Source organism: Acinonyx jubatus, chromosome A1 (genome assembly GCF_027475565.1).
Source record: "Acinonyx jubatus isolate Ajub_Pintada_27869175 chromosome A1, VMU_Ajub_asm_v1.0, whole genome shotgun sequence".
Classification (NCBI taxonomy): domain Eukaryota; kingdom Metazoa; phylum Chordata; class Mammalia; order Carnivora; family Felidae; genus Acinonyx; species Acinonyx jubatus.
Window position 1 is genome coordinate 103,238,908 of NC_069380.1, and position 22,225 is coordinate 103,261,132.

Sequence of the window (22,225 nt, forward strand, 5' to 3'; positions counted from 1 at the left end):
CCAGAGGCTAAAATGCACCTCTCAGTTCAAGGAGACAGCCGGTTCAGTAGCTTAAGTAGTATTACAACGATAAAGCACATATCCACCCAGATTTATTATGTGAGTGCTTCCTCCACCAATCTGAACTGGAATTCTCAGTTTAAGTGTCAGCCAAGTTTGCTCTCAGAGAAACACAGCTCTTGTTCCATTTCAGGAGTTTTTATACCTCCTTTGGCTTTGTAGTGCTTCAAATGGGCCCTGGTGTGTGGAGCCTAATGGTTTCTCTGAAAATTTCTTATACCATTTTCTTAAACATTGCTGTTGGTTTATTTGATTTAGAATAAGAAAATCCTCACTTGCCTTCTTAAAAATGTTTACTATCTTTGAGAGAGAGAATGCAAGCAGGGGAGGGACAGAGAGAGGGGGACAGAAGATCCAAAGCAGCCTCCGTGCTGACAGCAGCCAACCTGATGTATGTGGGGCTTGAACTCACGAACCATGAGATCATGACCTAAGTCAAAGTCAGATGTTCAACTGACTGAGCCACCCATGTGCCCCCACTTGCCTTTTAAGCCTCCTTTCATGATGCACTCAGCCCTCAGAGTGGGTGTCCTAATCCTCTTGGCCCTGTCACATCCACCAGGCTTCACTTTCCCCACATATCCAGCATTGGGGGCAGATCTCCCCATGGAACTGTAATAGAGTGGAGGTACCTACACCAGTATTTCTTTTTCCTCAGTGTTTGTAATACACTCTGGGTAATTATTTTCAAAGGGCCTAGTTTGTTGAATACACCAGATTCTTTTTTTTTAAATTTATTTTAATGTTTATTTATTTATTGAGAGACCAAGCACGTGAGCGGGGGAGGGGCAGAGAGAGGGAGACAGAGAAACTAAAGCAGGCTCCAGGCTCTGAATTGTCAGCACAGAGCCCGACACAGGGCTCGAACCCATGAACTGTAAGCTCATGACTTGAGCTGAAGCCGGACGATTAACCGGCTGAGCCACCCAGGTGCCCCCATCGGAGTGTTTCCATAACTGCCTTCCATATAGGCCTGTGTGCCAGGACTTACCTTAAGCTCCCAGTGTTAGCTAGAGTGTCCACAGTGTCACCAGAGGGACACGGGTGTCCTGTGCTGAGTTGGTCTCATCTGGCAGAGGCTGGCTTTCTAGTTTAGTGGCTGAGCATGGTCTTCAGAGGACTTGTTCATTGTCTCACTTCCCCGAAGTCTGAATCCCAGAACCCTTCTTTTCTTTTCCCTTCTTTTTCTCCAGGCTCTCCATTTGAGCCAGGGAGAGTCCCAGCTCACACCACCCTTCACCAAAGGCTACTTTGTGGCCCAGCTGTTGGCCACTGGAACATTGTCTTCCCAAGCCTGGGATTGTGAAACCACCCAGCCTTCCTTCCTCTTTGCTGCTAGCTCCCCCCCACTCCTTTGTTACCTTCCAGCCAGTGTCAAGAGGGGACTGAACCCAGGCTAAATGTGGAGCCAAAATTTTCCTATGATTCATTTTCTCAGTTGCTCTTTTAAGTCTTTGTCCTGCTGAGAGAAAAACTGGAAATTTGAACCTTAGAAAAAAGGAGCTGAAAAGTCTTGATTAAGTGCCTGTTGTGTAATCATCCCTCTACTGGCACCGAGGGGATGGTGGGTCTGGCCTGGACTCAGCTGCAGCTGCGGGCCACCAGGAACAGTGCTTAGGTTTATAATATGGGAGGGGTCCTTGGGTGGGGAAGGAAAGGTTTGGGCACAGAGAGGCATGTTTGGGAGGCTCAGGGTGGCCTCCTGCCAGAAGTTCCTACAGGAGCCTGAAGCAGGGCCCCTGGCTGTGTCATGCACCTGGGAGACTAGGGACGCAACTAAGAGAAAACAGCAGGGACAGGGTTCTGGAAATGCAGTGTGGCACATCAAAGATTAACTTACTTAAAAAACTTCTGTTTTTTTAATTTAAAAAAACCCTTATTTTTGACAGAGATACAGAGCATGAGCGGGGAGGGGCAGAGAGAGAGGGAGACACAGAATCGGAAGCAGGCTCCAGGCTCCGAGCTGTCAGCACAGAGCCCGACGTGGGGCTCGAACTCACAGACTGAGAGATCATGACCTGAGCCAAAGGCGGACGCTCAACCGCCTGAGCCACCCAGGGGCCCCTATTTTTTTTAATTAAAAATTTTTATTGTTTATTTTTGCGAATGGGGGAGGGGCAGAGAGAGAGAGAGAGAGAGAGACACAAAATCCCAACCAGGCTCCAGGCTCTGTTCTGTCAGCACAGAGCCGGACTTGGGCTCGAACCCACAAACCATGAGATCATGACCTGAGCTGAAATCGGATGCTTAAACGACTGAGCCACCCAGGTGCCCCTTTTGACGGTTACTTTTCAGAAAGAGAGAGAGCAGAAGCAGGGGAGGGGCGGAGAGAGGGAGCCACAGAATCCAAAGCAGGCTCCAGACCCAGAGCTGTCAGTGCAGATCCCAGCGCGGGGCTCACCGTGGGGGTCCACCTCCTGGACCTGGAAGTCATGACCTGAGCTGAAGTCAAACGCTTAACCGACTGACCCATCCAGGCACCCCTAAAGGTTTCCTAACTTAAAGTTTGCTGTACCGCACTGGGTAAGGGGTATCCTTGCTTTGCAGACTGGCTGTCTTGCCTAGAGGTGAAGTCATTTATTCACTCATTCATTCCTTCAGCAACCATACCCCGGGGAATTTGCGTTTGCCTGGGGGCCACCGCCAGACAAGGCTTCTGGAATACGGAGCTGAGAGATCCAGTGGTTTTCTGAAAAACTCGTTCTGTTCACACAGGCCTGTATCCGACAGCTCTGCCTACTTTATCCCCGGCAGCTGTCAGAAAATAATTCACACAGCCGGTTTACAAATGAAAACTGTGCTATTCGTTGTCCAGAATGAACGGGAACAATTCCAGCTGTCAGATAATCCCCACATCCCTAGTTCAAATCTCTGTTGCGAATGTTCCTCAAATTAATGGCGAATGTAATAAATATTACTGGCGTGGTGCAGTTTAGCAAGCGCTTTCTCGCATGTATTTCGACCTCACTTGTGCCTCTCAGCCTGTAAAGCCGTGGCTTGGTCGGGACAGGCAGGCTGACTGCTCTCCGGGAGGCTCGCCCCCGCTCGCCCCTCCCCCCCGCTCGCCCCTCCCCCTGCCGTGCCTTCCTGGCACCTCCCCCCGGCCTCCGCCTCGTTCTGTTCTCCGGGGTCGGAACCACAGCGGGCGCGTGCTCCCCGCGCGCCGCCCTTCCCGGAGCCGGAGCGGGCTGCCTCCCCTGCAGGATGCATTTTTCCTGCCGTCAGGGAGGTAATGAAGTGTTGTGATGTAAAAGTCACCTCTGGGGGATAGTCACCATTAGGTAAGCTAAACAGAGGTGGTGGAGACGCAACAAGTCCTGCAGAGCAGGCCGGGCCTCGGTGAGGCAACGTGTTACTAATGTATCTGGGAACTGTGGGACGTGTCCCGGGGCGGGAACAAGCACCCCCCAGTCCTCCTAGCGGGTGGTGGACGGCCTGTGAGTAACGGGAATGATTGCAACTGGTGGTGATTCAGCTCTGATTAGTAAGGAGGTGAAAGAAAAAAATAGTGGTGTTGTTTTTTTGTTACATGATAGAGAATTAACCATTGTGTAAACCATGCCCCGTGCGGTCCTGGGTTATGTTCCAAGTTTGTACTTCCCCACATGGGTACTTCTCCTCAGACGGGCTGTAAATAGAAAAGGCAGCATTTTTTCACCTTTGAACCAGCTTTGGGAATGGAAACCCCTGGAGACCGCAGCACTTAGTGACAAGAAGCCGCCGTCCCAGAAAGTGTGGTCTAGAGAAAGCTGACATTCCTGCTTCTCAATTTGCTTATCTGCAAACCGAGACCAAAAGTCCTGTCGCAAAAAAGAGTGTTGATGGGCGTATTAGATCCCGAGGAAAGATCACGCCAAGACAGTAGGTCTAAATAAATAAATAGTGATTTGTTTAAGTGTATTTATTTATTTGGAGAGAGAGAGCGAGCATGAACGGGGCAGAGAGAGAGAGAGAGAGAGAGAGAGGGAGAGAGAGAATCCCAAGCAGGCTCCACACCGTTAGGCAGAGCCCGATGCTGGGCCCGAACAAACGAGCCAGGAGATCATGCATGACCTGAGCCGAAACCGAGAGTCAGACACTTAACCGAATGAGCCCCCCAGGTGCCCCCGATAGGTAGTCATTTAAAGCGAATGGTTACTTAAGAATTTTTGACAAGGGGTGTCGGCAAGTAGGGTGAGGTTCTCATCGCATGGCTGTTCGTGTCTGGAAGTCTCCGTGTGAGAACAGTGCAGGTCAGAGCTGACGCTTCTCCCCGTCAGCTGAGTGCTCAGGCAAGGAATGCCTCTGAGAATGCCGGAAGCATCCCACCCTTCGCTTATTTGGTGAATAGATGTTAACCCCACAGACGTCTCTGAGCGCTCGAAGAGTGCCAAGCTGCGCCCTGGGCCCCGGGAAGGCAGTGTTGCGCGCAGAGAAATCTTGCCCTGACGCCGACGGGGCTGCAGCTCCGGGAGGGCATCAGCCGAACAATCGCACAGATACATCCCCGCACAGCCGTGGGACGGCACCACACAGCTGGCTTCGAGACACCTGGTCTCCCATGGGAGATGGCCATTGGGAGAACGCGTCCGGTTGGAAGCCCGGTTTCAAAGACGGGTTCTCGCCACCTGGGAAGAGCTCCCCTGCGCACACCTTCACAGTCACGACAGGCGTGATTTTCACTGTGTTCAAGTTCTTTGGCTTCGTGCGTAGTAGGGTTACTGGAGCCTGTTGGAAATGGTGGCCGCCGCCTCGCACAGCATTAGCTAAGGGGACATCGGGTGGTCCCGAAGGGCCGTTTTGCTCTAGCCTGGGTCAGTCCAACTGCCAGTCTCAGGGCTCCCTTGTGCAGATGGAGGCGGAACAGTGAAGAGCGGTCAGATCCCCAGGGGGGTATCCGCACCAGCCATGGCCTGCGTCTCGGCCAGTCTCCCTGGTGCTCTTGGACCTGAAATTGACAGGCACCGATTCAAGGGTGTAGGTCACCCATTGGTACCATGGGTGCCCACGTCTGTCAGGTCCTTCACCCAGCCCCCGAGAGGAATTCAGAACCGTCCCGGGACTCTCAGAGACTAGACTCTGCCCTCTGTCACTGATGGGGTTTGGGCTGGAACCTGGAAGCTCCTGGAAATTGGGAGTTTTGGGGATCGAAGGCTGCCCGAAGATAGGCATTGTGAGTCACTCACGTAGAGAAACCCATACCTGAAAGGGGATCATTTCCCACCCCCCCAACATTGCCACCCCCCCCAGCCAGGTGCAGACAGGTGTGTAAAAGCAACATCAAATCAGGGATAGCATAGCAACATTGGCTTTTCTTTTTTCTTTGAAAAGCGAATATTAGATGACTACTTCCCAGTTAGAATCTTTGGAAAGTACACTCTGAGTTTTCCGTTTTAGACAAATGTCGGCTCTCCCCTGCCGTAGTCCCCACTGTACCGATTTGTTCCAAATCATTTAAACATGTAGTCCTGTGGCTCGCCTCCCCCGTGCAGAGGTGCGGTCCCTGTCAGATCCGTCTCCATTTCTACTGGAAGAAGACATTGGGAGCTCTGTCAACACTTGTGACAGGTTGGCCACACTGGCACCTTTGTTGCTTAAAACCAAAGAGGACAGTGACGGTCCAGGTGCCCCCTGTGCTCAGGGCTCAGATGGGACCACGGAGAGGATTTCTGGAGCATGTTTGGCAGTCACTTCTGAGTTTTCCGTCGGGACCCAAACGCTTAGAAAATCTTTTCGCTCGTGCCAATTGGCCATCTTTCCCTCTCAGCGCTTTCCCGGCGCACAGGGCCTGCGCGCTGCTGGAAAGTCGTGTCTGCGCTCTGCACAAAAGCTGCCTGCCGACCTGCTGTGCGTGATCCACGGGGCTGAGATGACAGGGTCTCGCTTGATGTTGGCTGTGGGTGGATTTCAGGTTTTCATTTAAGTAAAGAATAGTTTAAGCCTTCAGCTGGGAGAGGGGGTTAATGTGTCCGTGGGCGAAGCCTCGGGGGTTCTAATGCAGCAGGTGATCCACCAGCATAGCCCTCGCCCCTCCACACCCCCACACCCCCAGGTGGCCAGAAGAAACTGTGGCTCTTTGGCAGCTCTTTGCCAAAATGCTTGGTGGAGGTTGGGAAACACTGAATTGTGAAATTTAAGGCAAGGCGACGGGGTGCTCTTGTCATCTTTGGCACGTGCATCCTAAGTGACAGGAACGAGAGCAGACCTCATTTAATGGGCGGCCAAAGGGTGCCGGGCTATTCTGAACCAATCTGTTGGTCAGCGTGCTACCTTCGACAGGCTCGGTAGCCAATGCTGAATGACTTGGGATGGTTTCAGTGGAGAGACATGAGTTCACTGATGCTGTGTCTGTGGGGGAAGCCAGGAGGCCGACAGGATTCCAGGAGGCTTTGTGTGAGGGGCTTGCTCACTTCCAAGAAACAACGGGCGGAGCAGGAAATGTGGACATACGTGCTACTCGTTAAATGACTTGTTCATATGGCAGATTGTCCCCATCTGGGGGTGCATGACCCCTGTTATGTTCACAGGAGCCACCAGGAGGTTGTGGAGACAGATGTATCCTCTCCTTATCTCCGATCTCCTGACCCCCGAGGTGCCTGTGGCCCCTTCTTCCCCCGAATCCTCTCTGGATTCACTGTTGATTCTCACACTTGCTGCCTCATTCTTTTTCCTCCTCACGCAACCTGATTCCAGGCATTTTTTCCTTGAGTGATGCTCATTGTGGCCACATGGAGCTGTCATTAGGCGTGTGGGATGGGAGGAGAGGAGATGATGGGGTTTCAGAAGACTTCACCTTGATTTTGATAAATGAAAGGAGGTGGCCTATCCCCAGATTTAAAGCAAGGCAACGGGCAAGAGCACCCCGTTGCCTTGCTTTAAATTTCACAATTCAGTGTTCCCCAACCTCCGCCCACACCCACATGCTTTATTAGAGGAGAATCAGGGCTTCAGGGGAACCTGTGGCGATTTCTGTTTCCAGAGTGTGGTGGGTGGCTTCAGTTCAGCAGGACTGGTCTGGTCAGTGACAGCCTCACCAGCACTGTGCAGTCTCAGCAGGACGTGTCTTTGGGGTGGTTTTTTTTTTTTTTTTAAGTTTATTTAAGAGAGAGAGTACAAGCAGGGAAGGGGCAGAGAGAGAGAGAGGGAAAAAAAAATGCCAAGCAGGCTCTGAGCTGTTAGCACAGAGCCCAGTGTGGGGCTCAAACTCACGAACTGTGAGATCACGAGCTGAGCTGAAATCAAGAAAGAGCTGGCCTCTTAACTGACTGAGTCGCCTGGGTGGCCCAGGTCATGTGGTTTTTAGGTCAGAAGCTCTGAGGCTGGCTGGCTTCTATCCACGATGGGAAGAAAAGCATCATTCTGGCACAGACCTGGAGGCCCCTTCTCTGACCTTCTCCTGGCAATCAGTGCACAGGCTGTTCACAGTCCGTGCTGTCGAACCTGATGTAGTTTCGCTTCAGCAGGGCAAACACCAAAATAGTCAGCCTTGGCCACGTATAGCATCTCTAAGGACAGTCACCAACTTTGAGCCTATAGCCTCTAGTTAAAATGCACTGCTGCTTTCTCACCGTTGCATGCTGTTCATGCAAGCCTCTGACTCTGATTGTGCTAGCTGCAGCCCACGCTCTCCTCAGCTTCCTGGTCTCAGCTTTCGGACAGCGCTGGTGTCAGGCTGGGCCCAACTTGCTCTATTTTATTTTATTTTATTTTATTTTATTTTATTTTATTTTATTTTATTTTATTTATTTAATTTTAATTTTATTTTATTATTTAATTTTATTATTTTATATTTTATCTTATTTATTTATTTATTTTATTTTATTTTATATTTTATTTTATCTTATTTTATTTTATTTATTTAATTTTATTTTATTATTTAATTTTATTATTTTATATTTTATCTTATCTTATTTTATTTTATTTATTTTATTTTATTTTATATTTTATTTTATCTTATTTCATTTTATTTTATTTTATATTTTATTTTATCTTATTTTATTTTATTTTTATTTTATTTTATATTTTATCTTATTTTATTTATTTTATTTTATTTTATTTATTTTATTTTATTATTTTATATTATATTATATTTTATTTTATTATTTTATATTTTATTTTATTTTATTTTATTTTATTTTAATTTTTTATTTGTTTACTTTATTTAAGTTTATTTATTTATTTTGAAAGAGAGACAGAGACACTGAGAGAGAAGGAGGGAAAGGAAAGACAGAATCCCAAGCAGGCTCCGAGCTGTCACCACAGAGCTGGACACAGGGGCTCGATCCCATGAACTGTGAGATCATGGCCTGAGCTGAAATCAGGAGTCAGTTTAACTGACTGAGCCACCCAGGTGTCCCACCAACTTGTTCTGTTTTTTTAAATTACTTTTTACAATGCAAAATTTAAGCATATGTATATGTGGAGAGAAGAGTCAACCCTGTGTGCCCATCAGCCAGCTTCAACAGTTGCCCATATGTGGTCAGTCTGGTTTCTTCCCTACTCCCTCCCTCTGCTCTGCCATCTGGTGGATTATTTTATTTTTTTAAATGTTTATTTCTTTTTGAGAGACAGCACGAATGGGGGAGAGGCACGGGGCGGGGGGGGACAGAAGATCTGAAGTGGGCTCTGTGTTGACAGCAGCCAGCTGGATGTGGGGCTCCAACGCAGAACCGTGAGATCATGACCACAGCTGAAGTCAGGTGCCCCCCACTGGATTATTTTAAAGCAAATCCCACATATTACATAACTGCAGATATTCCTTCAAAATGTATCTCCAAGAGACTGGGACTTTTTCTAAACAGAACCATAGTTCTATTATCATACCTAAAACAAATAATTTCCTTAAAAAAAATTTTTTTTCCTCCTTTCCTTTTTCCTATTTATTTTTTTAACTTACATCCAAGTTAGTTAGCATATAGTGCAACAATGATTTCAGGAGTAGAGGCCAGTGCTCATCCATAACGCCCCTTACGCATTAGCCCACCCCCATCCCACAACCCCTCCAGCAAACTTCTGTTTGTTCTCTATATTTAAGGGTCTCTTCTGTTTTGTCCCCCTCCCTGTTTGTATATTATTTTTGCTTCCCTTCCCTTATGTTCATCTGTTCTGTGTCTTAAAGTCCTCATATGAGTGAAGTCATATGATTTTTGTCTTTCTCTGGCTGACTAATTTCACTTAGCATAATACCCTCCAGTTCCATTCACATAGTTGCAAATGGCAAGATTTCATTTTTTTGATTGCTGAGTAATACTCTATTGTGTATATATACCACATCTTCTTTATCCAGTCATCCATCAATGGACATTTGGGCTCTTTCCATACTTTGGCTATTGTGGATAGTGCTGCTATAAACATGGGGGTGCATGTGTCCCTTCGAAACAGCACACCTGTATCCCTTGGATAAATACCTAGTAGTGCAATTGCTGGGTCTCAGGGTAGTTCTATTTTTAATTTTTTGAGGAACCTCCATACTGTTTTCCAGAGTGGCTACACCAGTTTGCATTCCCACCAGCAGTGCCGAAGACATCCTCTTTCTCTGCATCCTCATCAACATCTGCTGTTGCTTAAGTTGTTGATGTGAGCCATTCTGACAGGTGTGAGATGGTATCTCATTGTGGATTTGATTTGTATTTCCCTGATGATGAGTGATGTTGAGCATTTTTTCATGTGTCGGTTGGCCATCTGGATGTCTTCTTTGGAGAAGTGCCTATTAATGTCTTCTGCCCATTTCTTCACTGGATTATTTGTTTTTTGGGTATTGAGTTTGGTAAGTTCTTTATAGATTTTGGATACTAACTTTATCTGATATGTCATTTTCAAATATCTTCTCCTATTCTGTCAGTTCCCTTTGAGTTTTGCTGATTTGTTTCCTTCACTGTGCAGAAACTTTTTATTTTGATCAAGTCCCAATAGTTCATTTTTGCTTTTGTTTCCCTTGCCTCCAGAGACATGTTGAGTAAGAAGTTGCTGCCACCAAGGTCAAAGAGGTTTTTGCCTGCTTTCTCCTCGAGGATTTTGATGGCTTCCTGTCTTACGTTTAGGTCTTTCATCCGTTTTGAGTTTATTTTTTGTGTATGGTATAAGAAACTGGTCCAGGTTCATTCTTCTGCATGTCGCTGTCCAGGTTTCCTAACACCATTTGCTGAAGAGACTGCCTTTATTCCATTGGATATTCTTTCCCGCTTTGTCAGAGATTAGTTGGCCATACGTTTGTGGGTCCATTTCTGGATTCTCTATTCTGTTCCATTGATCCATGTGTCTATTTTTGTGCCAGTACCATACTGTCTTGGTGATTACAGCTTTGTAATACAGCTTCAAATCTGGGAGTGTGATGCCTCCAGTTTTGTTTTTCTTTTTCAGGATTGCTTTGGCTAGTCGGGGTCTTTTTTGGTTCCATATAAATTTTAGGATTGTTTGTTCTAGCTCTGTGAAGATTGGTGGTGTTATTTTGATAGGGATTGCACTGAATATGTAGATTGCTTTGACATTTTAACAATATTTGTTCTTCAATCCAGGAGCATGGAATATTTTTCCATTTTTTTTGTGTCTTACTCAATTTCTTTGGTAAAGCTTTCTATAGTTTCGTGTATAGATTTTTCACCTCTTTGGTTAGGTTTATTCTTAGGTATTTTATAGTTTTTGGTGCAATTGTAAATGGGATCGATTCCTTGATTACACTTTCTGTTGCTTCTTTATTTGTGTATAGGAATGCAACCAATTTCTGTGCACTGATTTTATATCCTCCCACTTTGCTGAATTCATGGATCAGCTCTAGTGGTTTTTTGGTGGAATCTTTTGGGCTTTCCATATAGAGTATCATGTCATTTTCAAAGACTGAAAGTTTGACTTTCTTCTTGCTGATTTGGATGCCTTTTACTCCTTTGTGTTGTCTGACTGCTGAGGCTAAGACTTCCAATACTCTGTGGAATAATAGTGGTGAGAGTGGACATCCTTGTTGTGTTTCTTAGGGGAAAAGCTCTTAGTTTTTCCCCAATGAGGATGATATTAACACTGAGTCTTTCATATATGGCTTTTATGATCTCGAGGTATGATCCTTCTACCCCTACTTTCTTGGGCTTTTTTTTCAAGAAAGGATGCTGTATTTTGTCAAATGCTTTCTCTGCATCTATTGAGAGGATCATGTTGTTTTTGTCCTTTCTTTTATTTATGTGATGTATAACATTAATTGTTTTGTGGAAATTGAACCAGTGCCCTGCATCCCAAGTATAAACTTGGTTGTGGTGAATAATTCTTTTAATGTATTATTGGATCTGGTTGGCTAGTATCTTGTTGAGGATTTTTGCATCCTTGTTCATTAGGGAAACTGGTCTGTAGTTCTCCTTTTTAGTGGGGTCTTTGTCTGGTTTTGGAATCAAGGTAATGCTGTCTTCATAGAACGAGTTTGGAAGTTTTTCTTCATTTCTATTTTTTGGAACAGCTTCAAAAGAATAGGTGGTAACTCTTCTTTAAATGTTTGGTAAAATTCCCCTGGAAAGCCACGAAGCCCTGGACTCTTGTTTTTTGGGAGATTTTTGATTACTAATTCCATTTCTTTACTGGTTATGGGTCTTTTCAACTTTTCTATTTCTTATTTCACTTTTGGTAGTTCATATGTTTCTAGGAATTTGTTCCTTTCTTCTGGATTGCCCATTAAAATTTTTTTTTAATGTTTATTTATTTTTGAGAGACAGAGACAGAGCATGAGCAGGGGAAGAGCAGAGAGAGAGAGAGAGAGAGGGAGACACAGAATCCAAAGGAGGCTCCAGGCTCTGAGCTGTCAACACAGAGCCCGCTGCGGGGCTTGAACCCACAAGCTGTGAGATCATGACCTGAGCTGAAGTCGGATGCTCAATGAACTGAGCTACCCAGGCACCCCCATTGCCCATTTTATTGGTGTATAATCGCTCACAATATTCTTTTATTATTGTTGGTTTTTCTGCTGTGTTGGTTGTGATCTCTCCTCTTTCATTCTTGATTTTATTTATTTGGGTCCTTTCCTTTTCTTTTTGATCAAACTGGCTAGGGATTTATCAATTTTGTTAATTCTTTCAAAGAACCAGCTCCTGGTTTCATTGATCTGTTCTACTGTTTCTGTTTTGTTTAGTTTCAATATCATCGATTTCTGCTCTAATCTTTATTATTTCCTGTCTTCTACTAGTTTTGAGTTTATTTGCTGTTCTTTTTCCAGTTCTTTAAGGTGTAAGGTTAGGTTGTGAACCTGAGATCCTTCTTCCTTGTTTAGGAAGTCCTGGATACTTTCCTCTTATGACTGCCTTTGCTGTGTCCCAGAGGTTTTGGGCTGTGGTGATATCATTTTCATTGGCTTCCATGTACTTTTTAATTTCCTCTTTAACTTCTTGGTTAGCCCATTTATTGTTCAGTAGGATGTTCTTAGTCTTTGGAGACTTTTTTTTTCCGAAGTTTTTCTTGTGGCTGATTTTGAGTTTCATAGCGTTGTGGTCTGAAAATATGCATGGTATGCATGGTATGATCTTTTTATACTTGTTGAGGGCTGATTTATGTTCCAGTATGTGATCTGTTCTGGAGAATGTTCCATGTGCCCTCAAGGAGAGTGTGGTCACAAACACCTTTAGTTTTTGTTTGTCTGGGAAACTATTTATGTCTCCTATTGTGAATGACAGTCTTCCTGGATGAAGAATTCTTGGCATATTTTTCTGATCCAGCACATTGAATATATCCTGCCACTCCTTTCTAGCCTGCCATGTTTCTGTGGATAGGTCTCTGGCGAGCCCAATCTGTCTTCTCTTGTAGGCTGAGGACGTATTTTCTTTTCCTGCTTTCATGATTCTTTCCTTGCTTGAGTATTTTGTGAATTTGACTGTGATATGCCTTGTTAATTTTTTAAAAAAATATTTATTTATTTTTGAAAGACAGAGAGACAGAGCACAAGCAGGGGTAGGGTGGAGAGAGAGGGGGACACAGAATCTGAAGCAGGCTCCAGGCTCTGAGCTGTCAGCACAGAGATCGACGTGGGGCTCGAACTCACAAACCGCGAGATCATGACCTGAGTCAAAGTTGGACTCTCAACTGACTCAGCCACCCAGGTGCCCCTGATATGCCTTGTTGATGGTCAGTTTTTGTTGAATCTAATGTGAGTTCTTTGTGCTTCCTGGATTTTGATGTCTGTATCTTTCCCCAGGTTAGGAAAGTTTTCCACTTTGATTTGCTCACATAAACCTTCTACCCCTTTTTCTCTCTCTTCATCTTCTGTGACCTCTATGATTCTGATGTTATTCCTTTTTAATGAGTCACTGAGTTCTCTAATTCTTATATTGTGCTCTTTTACCTTAGTCTGTCTCTATTTTTCTACTGCATTAGTCTTTATAAGTTTGTCCTCTGTATCTCTGATTCACTGCTCTGCTTCATCCATCTTTGCCGCCATGGTATCCATTTGAGATTGCAGCTCAGTTATAACATTTTAGATTTCATCCCAACTAGCTTTTACTTCTTTTATCTCCACAGAAAGGGATTCTAATCTATTTTCAACCCCAGCTAGTTTTCTTATTATTGTGATTCTAAATTCTGGTTTGGACATCTTGCTTGTATCTGTGTTGATTAAGTCCATGGTTGTCATTTCTTCCTGTTCTTTCTTTTGGGGTGAATTCCTTCAATTTGCATTTTGAAGGAAGAAAAGGAATTAATAAAGTAAAAAAAAAAAAAAACAGAAATTAAAAAATTAAAAACAGTATAAAATAATCAAATAAAGGTTGTTAGATCCTTGGTGTGTTTTGATCTGGTTGTTGAAAGAAGTTTGATAGAATAGAGAAAAGAAAAAAGGAGAAAAAAAGGAAAACATTTCAAAATTTGAAAAAATGAATAAGTAAAATGAAATGATGAAAGTAACCTAGAATTTAACAAATTTACAAAAAAGTAAACAATATAGAAGAAAATTAAAAAAAATCTTTTTTATATAAAAACAGAAGATAAAAATAATTTTTTCTCTTTCTGTATTCAAGAATAAGAAAAGGAAAGAAAACGAAAAAAAGTAGAATAGATGGACCAGCGAACAGAATGAAATATGATTGAAATTACATCCAGTTTTCCCTAGAAGTCAAATTATGAAGTACTGTCTACTCTGTAAACTAAGGAGGCGGAGAGACTTGTTGTGTTCCTCAAGAGCGTGGTTGGCACAGTTGGCTTAGTTTAACGTCTCCATTCTCCACTAGGTGCCATTGCTTAGCTAACTGGGGTAGATTGTTGTGGCACATGTAGGCGTGTATGCACATGCACAGGTGAAAATGGTGTCACTCAGCTACCCAGTCTCTGGTTTCAGAACTCTGTGCTCTCCTGACAGGCAGTCAAGCACTCCTCCTTTGTCTCTGGCTTCCATCCACTCCCCACTTCTACACTGTCTGTGTCCAAGCCTTCAGGCTGCCAGATAGCACCTCCCTCCTGAGTTTTATCTCAGATGCGTCTGTGTTTCTCAACCCCTCACTTCTGAGGGACTGCAGCTTTCACCTCAGACCCTCTGGGGGAGGGTCTCCCTGAGCAATGGCTGGGTGCCGGTCCACCCCCAGGAACCCTCAAGCAACTGTGCTGCTGCTGATGTCCAGAAACTGTGCCTGGGCACCAGCCCACCCCAGAAAAAGTTCATGTGGTCATGTAGCAGCAGTGTTTCAGGGGCTACGGGAAACCACATCACACATCTTGCACTAGGCTTCACCCCAGTGTCCCTCTTCTGACACCAGAAAATGTGGCTGATCTCCAAGATCTGCTGGGTCCCTTGCCTGTAGGAGGTCTCACAGCCTCTATCATATGTCCTCCCAACAGGGGAACTGCCACTCCCCATGTGGCCATAAGACCCCTCAGACCTCGCTCTCTGTTCCTGGGTATTCACCCTTCCCACCAGAGCACTGCCAGATATTGAGCTGTGGAGTTTCAGATTCTTTGCTCCCCCTGTTTTTAGAGTCTTAATGGAATTTAAATCCTTTGCTTTCTCGTTTCTCCCTTTTATCCTCTGTCCCATGCAGCTGTTTCCACTCTTGCCTTTTCTCTCCAGCTGCTTTCATTGGGGGGGGGGGGTGCTTTTCTCCATCCTCTCTCCACAAGCAAAAACAGCTCCCTGCCCTCTGCAGCTTCTCTCCCCCAGTTCAACTCTCCACACCACATGACTGCCAAATTCTGTGGTTCAAGTTGTGCAGATTGTTGTGTTAATCCTCAAATCAGTTTTCTAGGTGTGCAAGATGGTTTAGTGTTGTTCTGGCTGCATTTCAGGGAAGAGAGAGGCAAAAATCACTTCCATGCTCTTCCACCATCTTGGCCCCCTCCCCACAAATTATTTCTTTTTATTTCTTAAAATATTTTTTAATGTTTATTTATTTTAGAGACAGACAGAGTATGAGCCGGGGAGGGGCAGAGAGAGAGGGCAGGAGACACAGAACGTGAAGTAGGCTCCAGGCTCCGAGCTGTCAGCACAGAGACCAGTGCAGGGCTTGAACTTGCAAACTGTGAGATCATGGCCCGAGTTGAAGCCAGACTTAACTGACTGAGCCATCCAGACGCCCCAAATTATTTCTTAATATGATCAAATATGTAGTGTTCAAACTTCCCTGTCTCATGATGTTTTCTTTGCCTTTGGTTTTCTGAATCAGGATCCAAACCCAGTCCACATGTTACGTTTTTTGATAGATGTTGTAAGTCTTCCAAATGAAACATCCAGCTCACAGTGTCAGTAGCGCTGCTGTTGAGAAACCCTGTGACTGGTGCAATTTGACAATGTTTTTGCCCCTCTCGTTCCTGTAAACCAGCAGTTAGATAACAGTGCTTGATCATTTTCAAGTTCTGTTGTTTCACAAGAATATCTCGTGGGTGTTTCTGTACTTCCCATTGCATCATGTCAGAAGGTATGTCATGTCAGCCTTTTGCTTTTCTGTGATATTAAGATTGATTTGTGGGTTTTGTGGAGGCTCTGATCCTTTGCATTATAAAGTTCCCTATCGGCCAGTGGTTTCAGCATCTTTTAATGATCATTAGACAGATTGATTATTTCATTTAGATTCTGTCATTATTTCTACATTTGTTTGGTGAAAGTCTTCTCTAAAGAACTGTAATTCATCAGTTATACCCCAAGGTACAGAATACACAAAGTAGTTTTTAAAAAGCACTTATCAGCACAATGATTTGGTTCTTTAGCGTGCTCCAGAGGTGACTTGGGAGCTTTTTTATTTTAAGTATCATTGTAAACTCATGAATTTTACCAGAGAATATGTGTAACAATTCATGAGTTGTTCCTTTTAAAACAAAATGTTTATTTATTTTGAGAGAGAGTACAAGCAGGGAATGGGTAGAGAGAGAGGGAGAGAGAGAATTCCAAGCAGGCTCTGCCCTCTCAGCATGGGGCTCGATCCCATGAACCGTGAGATCATGACCTGAACTGAAACCAAGAGTTGGATACTTAACCCACTGAGGCACCCAGGTGCCCCAAGTCATTCCTTTTTATGCCCATATAGTTCCATCTTAGGTTGGTGGGAGCCTGTTTAAGTTGTATCCTGTGTCCGCTGGATACAACCACTGTAGTTTTCTTTGCTTTCTGGTATGACAAGGTGTTTCAGATTCCTCTAACACATTTTCTTTCCTGACCTAGAGTCAGACCTTTCTCCAAGGAGATCTTCTTCCTTTTAGTAGGACAATGGTATGTAGCAACCATAAGCAGGGCTGCCCAGTTTTTGAAGACCTTGTGTAAGTGTTGACAAACCTGTAAGAGATGCAGGTGTACATGGAGGGATTCATGTCTTGCACGTGGATGTGATCACCTGCCACAGCATTTTTACCAGGTGCATGAAACAGAATACATCCCATCTCTTTCCTCTCAAATAGTGTGTGCTTGAGAGTTCCTTGATCCTGGCTGATCTTGCCTGAGTCTCATTCCTCATCCTTCCTATCTGGCATGAAGGAGACTTATCACCAGTGTGGAAATCTTCCCTTTGCCCCTAGTAGCTGGCACAGGCTTCTGAAAGTGGAGTCTCAGGCTGAGGACTTGGAGAGGGTTCTGCAGGATTCCTGAGGTTGCTCTGGTAGGACCCCCCACCCCCCTGCTTCCAGAATGGTGCATGCCTTGGGGGTGGGGGAGTGTCTCCTCATGCACAGACCCCTAACTCAGGGCCACTAATTTTGTCATAAGATGTTGCCTACAAAGAGTCCCGTGCCTTCAGATGGACTGCAGAATAGATGGAGAATAGGTTGATCCTTATGACAGAGTCTGAGACCGCTTACCATGGACTCTGCTTAATCTGTCTCCATGGTCTGGGGCCAAGCTCACCAGGAGCCCTTAGCTGCTGAGAGGCCCTGAAGAGGGTGAGCTCTGAGTGATGTCCTGTGAACCTCACCAAGCTGCCTGGCACCCTCAGCTACTGAACCAGAGGCATCAAATAGAGCCGGCTCTGCATTTGTTAGGCAAGGGGAGTGAAAGGAAGGTAAGTGATGGAGAAAACCCAGTGACATTTTTGAACTCCAAATGGATTTTCATATGATAGCAAAGTTAATTGCAAATTTCCCAAAAGCCAGTCTGAACTTCTAGACTGTTCCATTCTGTTTAAAGGGCAAGAAAACATAGTTCTAGTTGTTACACTGTAAAAGTATTGCCCCTTGCCCATCACCGGGGCATCCTCATGCCTCCATGGCACCACCTGGGCTGTGACGGGTGCCCTGCAGAGGTACCCTCACAGCATCTCCCAGACATTTTCTCCCACAAATCTCAAGATTCACTTAAAAAAAAATCCTAACGTCAGCAGCCTTTAAGCCTTGTCTGAGAATAAAACACACTTCTTATGTCTGCTAAGTGTTTCTTATTTGCAGCTGGGTTGAAAGTCACAGCTGCCTCCTCTTGTGAACAGGGAGGAGGAGTGGGTAGCGCATGGTTAGTCATCTTCATACAGGACAGGCCCACGTGGCCCCATCCTTTCCTGCCCTTTGCAAACTCAGGGTCCCCAGGAGCCAGGGAGCCAGATGAGGTTGCCCAGAGTTTTAGAACAAGAAAGGACCTAATTTCAACATTGTTGTTCTTCTTTCCAGTGAAATCTAGCCCAGATCCCCACTATACAGAGCAGACATCAAGTAGTTGACTGGACTTGAGGCACCAGAGCCAAGGCTGGGGGGCTCCTTCCAGGCCCTGTCTCCACAGCACCTCCAGAAGTGCTGATGGTAGAAAGTAGGGCAGTCTTACCCTGACCGTTGGCTTCTTTCCCCTCCTCCCCCCACTCCACCCTGGAAGTGCTGAAGAAGTAAGAGGATGGGTGGTGAATCTGAGAAAAGGATATAAAAACCTAGAAACACTTGGGCTACAACAGGTGTGGATGTGGAAGGGCTCATTGACATAGCTGGGAGACAACTATGGCGGGGGGATGCTGTGTCCCTTTCTCTGTCCTGTATAGCACTTTTGGGTAGATCCAGGCCTGCTTTATCACATCCCAGAAAGAAAAGAGCAGTGCCAGTGTGGTGCCACCAGGTCATTGGGGTGACATTAGGGCTGTATTGCATCCATGCTGGGGTAGGTGCGGATGACTTCTGTATAGGCTGTTTTGCCAGCTGAATGGAGTTTCCCACTTCTTTTCTCGAAATGCAAGTTGGTTGCAATCCAGGGCAGGGAAAAATGGTGAAAATCCACGCATCAGGAAATGGTGATCAGGAAAGAGGTATGGGGATGTTCCCTGAGGCATGCAGTCACTTGCTGAGGTGTGGCATGTGGACAGTCGTTGAGTCCAAATGCCAGCACGGAGCATCTCCCTCCTCTTCCGCTGGCCCACCGGGATTTAGCTGCCCTCGTTGTGGGCACATGTCAGTAGCCAAGGTTGTTGATGCTCAGGAAAGTATGGGAACACAGGAAAAAATAATGAGAGATGAAATAAGATGGTAGAATTCTGACCCAATATATCTGTTTAATGTAAATTTAAATAGATAAACTCACCAATTCAAAGGTAAGAGATTTTCAGATAAAAAAAAATTAGCAGCATGCTATCTACAGGAGGCATAAAAGAACGAAGAAATGTTTAATACAAATTCAGACAAAAGAGAATTTTAAAACATCAAGATGGATAAACACAATATAGGAATATTATAATTTGGTAAGGAAAAATCCATTAAAAAGATGTAATGGCAAAGTTAAACCTGTAAATATTGCCACAAATACATAAAGCAGCTACCAACAGGGTTAAAAGAAGTAAATAAATCAACAGTTGTAATGAAATTTTATATGTCCCCCTCAGAAACTGACAGATCAAGCATGAAAAAAAGCAAAGTTGGAAGATGTAAATAATTAATACACTGTAGCTTGTTTATTTATATGTACATATATGTATATACATTTGCAAAAAATCAACCATGTATCAAGCCACAAATAAATGCCACAATTACCAAGAATCAACATTACTGAAATCATCGTTCTTAGACCATAGTGTAAAAATAACTGAAATACAAAACAAAAGAACACTACCCACCCCATGCTTATTTGCTGAAAGAGAAAAATCTCCCCACTAAATGACTCTGGGGATAAAGACAAGGAACATAAGAGAAATAAAAAAAATACCTAGAACTAAAATTTAAACATTGAAAATTTCCAAAAATTATAGGAGATAAAGTAGTACCTAGAGGAAAATTTATAACTTTAAATAATCTATCTAAGAACAAAGACAACAAAAAGATGGAAACGAGAGGGAATTACACACACACACACACACACACACACAAAACAAAAAGGAAGGCCATAATAAAGGTAAGGCTAAAATCAATAAAGCAGAAGGCAAAGAGGATGAGAGAAAGAGAATAGCAAGAAAATTCTAAGCTTATTTTTTTCAAGATGAATGAAATGCACCATTAATTCAGATTGGCTAGACAAAAGAATAAAAAAGAAGATGGAAATAAAACACTGAATGAAGAAGGAAATTGGAAGCAAATGAGTGAAAGTGAGGACCAGCCACTGGCTGCACCAGAATCTGACTGGGATGAAGTGAGTGCCCCCGAGAGGGGTAACCTGGTATGGGATGTCAAAGCTAGAGAAAGGTGAAGGGGGTGTCTCCACAGGGGAGGGGTTGTCTGTGGAGGTGAGAAAGTGGTTACCTACAGAGACACTAGTTATATAGGTAAATAAATTAAGGGCAATGAAAGCCAGCTTTCTCCTGGTAGCTGAAGAAGCTATAAATATGGCAAATATAAACATGATTGAACTTTATGGCACTGGATTTGAATTGGTGCTATTGGTGTGAACTCTTGATTTTCAATATATAGAGAGAGGGATACACAAAATCTTTTTTTAGTGTTCATTTATTTATTTTTGAGAGAGAGAGAGAAAGAGAGAGAGAGGGGAAGGGACAGAGAGAGAGGGGAGAGAGAATCTCAAGCAGATTCCACACTGCCAGTACAGAACCCAATGCCGGCCTTGAACTCATGAACCATGATATCATGACCTGAGCCAAAACCAAGAGTCAGATGCTTAATGGACGGAGCCACCCAGGTGCCCCAGGGATGTACAAAATCTTAAGTAAGATTGATCCAAGATCAAAAGGATGGCTTAACAGTAGCAAGTCTTACTACTTGGATTAAGGTAGTAGAAAGTCAGGCGTAGTTATTATTACTAGTTCAGTGTGGTATTTAAAATAATGATGTAAAAATTCACAAAATACTAGAAATAGAAAGGAAACAGAAACTCAACAAAATGATAGAAGAAAAACGTATAGCAAGTGTCTTTCGTGGAGAAACTCTGACCCCTCATTAAGACTTGGAATCCAGCCAGTGTGCCTGCTATCATGACTGCCATGGAAGGGTCTGAGAGGACCTGGCCACTGCACCCGGCCAGGGAAGAGCAGGCTTAGAAGGGAATCAGCAACCTTCAAGAACTAACAGCAGGTTCAGCCAAGATGCTAGTACAGGATAATACTAGCCAACAAGAAAAGAGAATAGAAAACAGGAAAATAAGATACAAAATAGAAATAAGATACTGTGCCTGGGTGGCTCCGTCAGTTAAGTGTCCAACTTTGGCTCAGGTCATGGTCTCATGGTTCGTGAGTTCAAGCCCTGCATCGGGCTCTGTGCTGACAGCTCAGAGCCTGGAACCTGCTTCAGATGCTGTGTCTCCCTCTCTATCTGCCCCTCTGCTGCTCGCACTCTGTCTGTCTCTCTCAAAAATGAATAAAAACATTACAAAATTTAAAAAAAAGAAAAGGTACCATTTACAGTAGCAATACGACTAAAGGTGTTTAAGAATGAAACTAGCAAAGGACACAAGAATTTTACTGACAATGATTACAACTCTGTTTCAGGACACCAAGAACACTTAAATAAGTGGTGTTATGCTATTTTCATCATATGGGATTGCTAAAAATTGCAAAGAGGGCAATTTTCATGAAATTAATGTATAAGTTCACTACAATTCCAATCAAAATTCCATCAGGACCTTTTAAACGAGTTAACAAAACTGTTCTAAAATTTATGCACAAGAATTAAAAGCTTGGTTATAAATAACCGAGTCAGTTTTGAAAAAAAAAAAAAAAGTAGAGCGAAATTGGCAGGGGATAGGGTTGCTCATTCCACTAGATGCCGAGGCTCAGGATGAAGCCATAGGGAGAAAAACAGCGAGGTAATGCAGGGCCACAGCAGTAGACAAAAGTCACAGATTTAGACTGCAGAAACAGACCCATGTCTACATGGAACTGGGTATATGACACAGGTGACACCACAAGTGAATGACAAAAGGGGAGATTGTGTGGTGGAAGGCGAGGGGAACTTAGGGAGATAAAGCTGGATCCCTGTCTCATATCCTGCACAGAGGTAAACTCCAGATAGTTCAGAAGCCTAAGGGTAATTACATGAAACCATAAAGGCAGAAAATCTGGGAAACTGTCTTTGTGATTTTATAACGAAAAAGGACTTGTTGAGGCACCTGGGTGACTCAGTCGGTTGAGCTTCTGACTCTTGATTTAGGCTCAGGTCATGATCCCAGGATCATGGAATTGAGCCCTGCATCAGGCTCTGTGCTGAGTGTGGAACCTGCTTGAGATTCTCTCTCTCTTCCTCTGCCCCTGTCCCCAACTCATGATCTCTCTCTATATAAAATTAAAAAAAAAAAAAAAGACATTTAAATTTCAGTAAGACCACTCATAGTACAGAGTGCCTGATGACAACCAGATCTGGCTATGTCCAAGTTAAGGATTTCTGTTTAACAAAGCATATATAGCAC

At 44.2% G+C, this 22,225-nt stretch overlaps 1 long non-coding RNA gene across 8 annotated transcripts in view; it reads left to right on the top strand.

Moving 5' to 3' along the window:
* Positions 1 to 3,183: 3,183 nt before the first annotated feature.
* LOC106970735 (uncharacterized) overlaps positions 3,184 to 22,225 on the top strand; it is a 110,300-nt gene continuing 91,258 nt past the window's right edge. For all 8 annotated transcript variants that reach the window (XR_008297447.1, XR_001429547.3, XR_008297446.1 and 5 more), the window contains exon 1: positions 3,184 to 3,341. This is a non-coding gene — a long non-coding RNA (uncharacterized LOC106970735). The remainder of the gene's footprint in view (positions 3,342 to 22,225) is intronic.